The following is a 6,032-nucleotide window of genomic DNA, read 5'->3' as shown; positions in this document are numbered from 1 at the left end:
CCCAGCTCAAGAAGTAGAGGTTTGACCCCATTTTACATTATGCTAAAAACATAGATATGGTTAGCCCAAGATGTTGGATGCAGTGAAGGTAAGAAGAAAACCAATTTAAGTGAAAGGTGAATTAATACGTGCTATGCCAATCTGCATGTCAGGATTGTGTGGGGAGATTAATGTATTGCCCATGCCAGGGCAGAAATCAGAATATGCTGGCCGGCAGGTAAAAACATTGAATTAAATAATGGTTTCAAAAGTCATTCTGAATCAGTGAAACACACTGGAAACGTTAAGAAATGTGCAAAACCCACCAGCTACCTGTTATCTGATATATATATATATTTTTAATAATGCTGTGTTCCACCACAGGATCCTCAAGCAAAATGTATCAGAATGCCTCATTAGCTGAGTTAGTAAGTCCAGTGACAGCCCGCCCAGAAAAACAAGTAATGAAATCCTTTCTGAGTTGGCTTTTGCATGGCTGCCTTTCATTTGAAGGGAAGAGTGCAGAATAAAGGAAGGGAAGATTTTGACCCTGTGACCAGGCATCTGAGTTCAGGGAGAGGAGGGTGGAGGAGGAGTTACAAAAACAGAAACTGAATTAAAAAATTTTGGGATACACTCAGGTGTTCACATCTTTTTTTTTTCTCCCTTCCTCATATTATGACTTATATTTATCACCCACTTCTTCTCCTCCTTCTTATTTTTTAAGATTTTATTTATTTACTTGAGAGAGAGTGAGAAAGAGCACAGAGGGAGAGGGAGAAGCAAACTCCCTGCTGAGCAGGGAGCCCGATGCGGGGGCTCGATCCCAGGACCCCGGGATCATGACCTGAGCCGAAGGCAGACGCTTAACGACTGAGCCACCCAGGCACCCCTATCACCCCACTTCTTAAAACAGTCTGCAACTGTAAGTTTTCCAAACTGCTAAATAATTAACTTTTATTAAATAGGATAGTATGAAGAAGCCCAGGAACTTGGCCACTAAATATCTTGCAGATAGAGAGAGGAGAGGGTGCTGTGGTCCAAAAGATTGGCTTTTAGAGCTGTTTTTTCTTCAGTGTTGATAAACATCTCTTCTCAGGCAGCAAAGCCTTTGTGTGCACTACTTCCCTCTGCCTGGAACATTCCCTTTCCTCATCCTCCCTGCAGCCTGCCCATTTAACTCTGACTCAACCTTCAAATGTCATGGGGCATATCTTTTCTGGGAGAGCTTTCTAGTTCTCCAGACTAACTCAAATTCCTTTATCATATAGAGTTTCCTATATTTTCCACAAGACCTTCTTTCATAGCAGTTACATTTATGTTTATCCAGGAAATTATTTTTTTGGTATCTGTCTCTCCTAAGGGAAAGTCAACTCCAAGAGGTCAGGGGGCCATGCTTGCTTTTTCTCATCATTTTGCCTCTAGCTCTTAGCACAGTGCTTGGAGCATAACAAGAACTCAACTAATATTTGTTAAATAAATGGCTGAAAAGCAAGAGCAAGTTTGCTCTTGAATTTGGTGAGAAGAGGAATGCAAAACACAACTTTTGTGCCTTTCAAAACCATGATGGAAGCAGTATTCTTGTGGCCAATGCAAGGGGACAGGTTCTCTGTGGTATTTTAGCTCTGGGATGACCATGTAAATGAATAGCAACTTCACAAGAAGAGTGTCTGGCTGGTTTGGAAAGGACTGTGAAAGGTGTTTTCATGGGTGATTCATTATTGTGCAATGAATACATAACTGACTTTAAAATTGACAGCAATTTTCTATCATTTGGTTGAAAGAAGGAGAGAGGAGAGAATTGAGATGGACCCATTGAGCACCTTGGTTATTTATAATTGCATCATTCCTGCTTTTTCCAACATTGTTGTATCTGCTGACCTTCCATGACATATTTCATTGCTCTCAAGCAACCAGAGAGATCAGCAACTGGACCATCTTGTGGAGATTAGGGTATGAGACTTCCTTTTGTTCCATGACCTCCCCTCCCCATCCTCATTGTGGCCTTTAGTTCCTTTTTCCTTTGTCAGGGAAGGTGTCACCTATGGGTTTCCTCTTCAAAACTGCAAAGGAAATTCATAATTTAGTTCCTTTTCAGCTTGCCACTTGGCTTAGTGACAAAACCCAGCTATTGTTTTCAAGATAAATATAACATTGAGTGGTAAAAATTGAGATGAATAAGAAGCTCTCTGTGGTTCCTTTTCATCTCGTCTTCAATTAATTCAACACATGTTTGTTGCATGTCTTTGATACAGAAAGCTCTGTGGTATGTGTTGGCTAGGGAGGGAGCCCAGCACTGGGCTCTGCACTCAGTGGAGAGTCTGCTTGAGGATTCTTTCTCTCTCTTCCTCTGTCCCTCCCCTGCTCTCTCTCTCAAATAAATAAATAAATCTTAAAAAAAAAAAAAAGGAAGAGGGTCTTCTAGGCAGAAGGAGTAAGGGACACCTAGACAAGAAGATAGGAGAACACAGAAAATGCTTTGGAAATATATAATAATATTGTATAGCTGGAGTTCCCAATGTTTGGAGATAAAACAAGAGATAAGTTTATAAATGTACATTGAATCTACAGAATAGACCTTGAATGCTATGCAAGACAGTTAAGACTTGATTCCATAGATAGTATCTGTTCAGGAAAGGTTACCATTATCAGAATCTTAGTAAATTTGAGTATGTAAAAGCAGTATGGTTTAATAAGATTGGTGGAATCCTATTCTGATGAGGTAGTGAGAGATTAGCAGGGGGCTAGCCCAGTTTTTAGTGGCCGTCTTATGTCTGTATAGTTATTCTCTATGGTTTTTGGCATTACTCTACTTGGGGCAGGTACATGGCTCTGTTGGGAAGGGGATAAATGATACTCAGATTGCTTCAATATGTGTTATCTTCAAAAGTGGCTGGCTGCCCAGTGTCCTGGTTGGTAATGACTGGATCCTTGAGCCCTAGGAAGGCAATAGAAGAGGAACAATGCCTCTCTCTGTTGCCTTGCAAGTCTGCCTGTGCTTTTTCAAGACTCATAACATGACTCAACGTTGTCCATAGAGTTTGATGTTCATTTCAGTTTTGTAGATTTTGTTAGTGGAATTTCCTCCCATAGTCTGGCAACAGGACACCTGACAGTCTTTGTTTTCATTCTTTGTTTCTTTCTGAGTGTCATTTATATTTTAGTATAAAGTTGAGGAAGGCTGAATCTTGGGTTGCTCTCCAGAAGTCATATTAGACCAGAAATGAGCACATTATTTTCAAGTTCCTTTTGGCGATTTCGTTGTTCCACAATAATAGAAATAATAAGAAAATATGATATATTTCTTGTCTGTAATTATTTACAAAAATCAGAGAAGACCAAAGGGAGTTGGAAGATCATCTGGGCCACTGTTATAGCAGTCCAGAGGGGAAAGACTCAGGGCCAGAACCCAGGCCACCATCGTGGAAATGAGGCAGAGAGGATGGACAGGAGGGTTGCCAAATGGGTGGAACAGATAGGGGTTTATTGTTGATTGGATGTAGCTGCTGAGAGTAAGGGCAAATTTACAATATTACCAGGTTTCAGGCTTCAATGCCTGAGCAGACAGATGAACATGCCACATCGAGGATGAATAAGCGTGAGAGTAAATAAAGCTTTCCATGAGACCAACCATGAGTTTGTTTTGGATGCGCTGGGACTGAAGTGCCTGTTAAGTTTTCAGGTGCCTATATAAGCAGTGGGTGGAAAATGTATGCAGTAGATCTTGGGAGACACATCTGGTTCAGGTTTGCTGGTCATTATTATGTTACTCTTTTTTTTTGTTCGAAAATTTATTCATTTATTTTGGGGGGCACAGGGAGAGGCAGAGAGAGAATCTCAAGCAGACTCCTGGCTGAGCATGCAGTCTGATTGCGGGGCTGTCTCACAACTCCAAGATCACCACCTGAACCAAAACCAAGAGTCGGACACTTAACCAACTGCATCACCCAGGCGTCCCTAGTATGTTACTCTTTATGCCAAGGAATTGAATGTATTTCCCAGGGGTGAGCATGTAGATTATGCAGATAAGAGGGCCAAGGTCAAAAGCTTTAAGAGCATGATGTGTAATATGAACAGAAAAAGAGGAGAACACCAGGACGTGAGAGGGAAGGCCCATGAGCATGAGACAGAAGGACAACCTGGAGACTGGGAGAGCTGAGGAAGGAAGAAAGGAGAGTTCCCATTCAGGAATGGTTGAATGAGCTGGATTGGGAAATACCCACCCTCCATTTATACACATGGAAATGGTGGCTAAAATACACAGTTTGCCAATTAGTTGGCCAAACTCTAAGGGATATTCTCTATTTACTGGGAGGGAACTCAGCTAAAGTAGTGAACAGAAACTGACACATTAGCTTTGCTATTTATCCCAAGGAAGTGAGTGAATTTCCCAAGGGTGAGCATGTAGACTATGAATATACGAGGTCAAGGATGCTACAATCTATTCAGTTTCCAGGGCAGGAAACATACCTTAGTAAATGGGTTTACAAAGCCCCCTGGGGGTGGGGGTCGTGTCTATAATCTCCCTGTCTACTGGGGAGCCAGGACCCAGAGAAGGGACTGTCTTGCCGTGGTCCTGAACAACTCCACCCACTGGCCTCATAAGGAAGCTGGAATTACTGAGTGCAGAACAGCACAGAGACTTCCCCCAGAAGACAGTGGTCCTGAGGACAGGCTCAGAAGAAAAGGTTTATAGCACTGAGGAGACTCAACAACGTGGGAACACACTTTAACACTACATGATGCAATCTCTCAGACTTTGAAATAAATGTTCAGAATGTTCAAGGGGATAAAACAAAGAACCAGGTCCCTACTTCAGGAACTGGACATTGTTGGGAAAAAGAGCATGGAGATTTGAAAAAAAAAGAAGCATGCACAAATTTTATTTTATTTTTATGTTTATATTTTTTAACAATTTATTTATTTATTTTAGGAGTGGGAGGAGCAAAAGGAGAGGGAGAGAGAGTCTCAAGCAGATTCCACGCTGAGCTTGGAGCCTGACAGGGGGCTCGATTCCACAACCCTGAGATCATGACCTGAGCAGAAACCAAGAGTGAGGAGCTTAACTGACTGCGCCACCCAACTGCCCCAGCATGCAAACATTTTAAACAATGAAAGATGTTGTCATTAAAATAAGGATTGATAGATAAACAGTAGAGTGGATGCAGATGAAGAGAAAATTAGTGAATTGTAAAATATACCTGATGAAACCACACAGAATGCAGACCAGAGAAATAAAAGAGCTAGAAAATATGAAGAAAGATGGAGGATAAGATGAGAAGCATACACAGCTAATAAAAGTTCTAGAAGCAGGAAGTAAAGAGCATGGTGGAGAAACAATAATAAAAAGAATTATCAAGAGTATTTTAGAGCTAAGTTTGAAAGGCACATAGAACCCCAAACAAGATAATACAACATCTAGAAACATTATATGAAAATTATAAAACTTCAAAGATAAAGTAGAAACAGTATAAAGCTACAAGAGGTAAGACAGATTATATATAAAGGAACAAATGAAATGGGCAGTTGACTTCTCACGTGTAATATCTCAGTTCATAGAAACAGAAGACAATGAAATATTTTCAAAATGCTGGGGGACAATTAAGCTGTGTATCCACCTATAGGTCATGCAAGAAAAAGCAAACAGTTTCATACATTTCTAAGGAACATTATTCCTCACTGACTCTTCTAGAGGGAACTGCTAAGGGATTCACATCAAATAAAAAGAAACTGAACCCAGAAGGAAGGATTAGGAAGCCAGTACATCCAGAAAATTGATGTCTGAGCGGGCACTGCAGACCAGTGGGGGAAAAGATAACATGAGTCAGTAAGTGGTGTGCAGCATTCCATTATTCTTTTTTTTTTTTTAAAGATTTTATTTATTTATTTGAGACAGAGAGAATGAGATACAGAGAGCATGAGAGGGAGGAGGGTCAGAGGGAGAAGCAGACTCCCTGCCGAGCAGGGAGCCCGATGTGGGACTCGATCCCGGGACTCCAGGATCATGACCTGAGCCGAAGGCAGTCGCTTAACCAACTGAGCCACCCAGGCGC

This window comes from Leptonychotes weddellii, chromosome 3, assembly GCF_054177405.1.
Source record: "Leptonychotes weddellii isolate Sample4059 chromosome 3, ASM5417740v2, whole genome shotgun sequence".
In the NCBI taxonomy this organism is placed as follows: domain Eukaryota; kingdom Metazoa; phylum Chordata; class Mammalia; order Carnivora; family Phocidae; genus Leptonychotes; species Leptonychotes weddellii.
The sequence above is the reverse complement of the archived record's forward strand: the minus strand, read 5'-3'. Positions refer to the sequence as shown.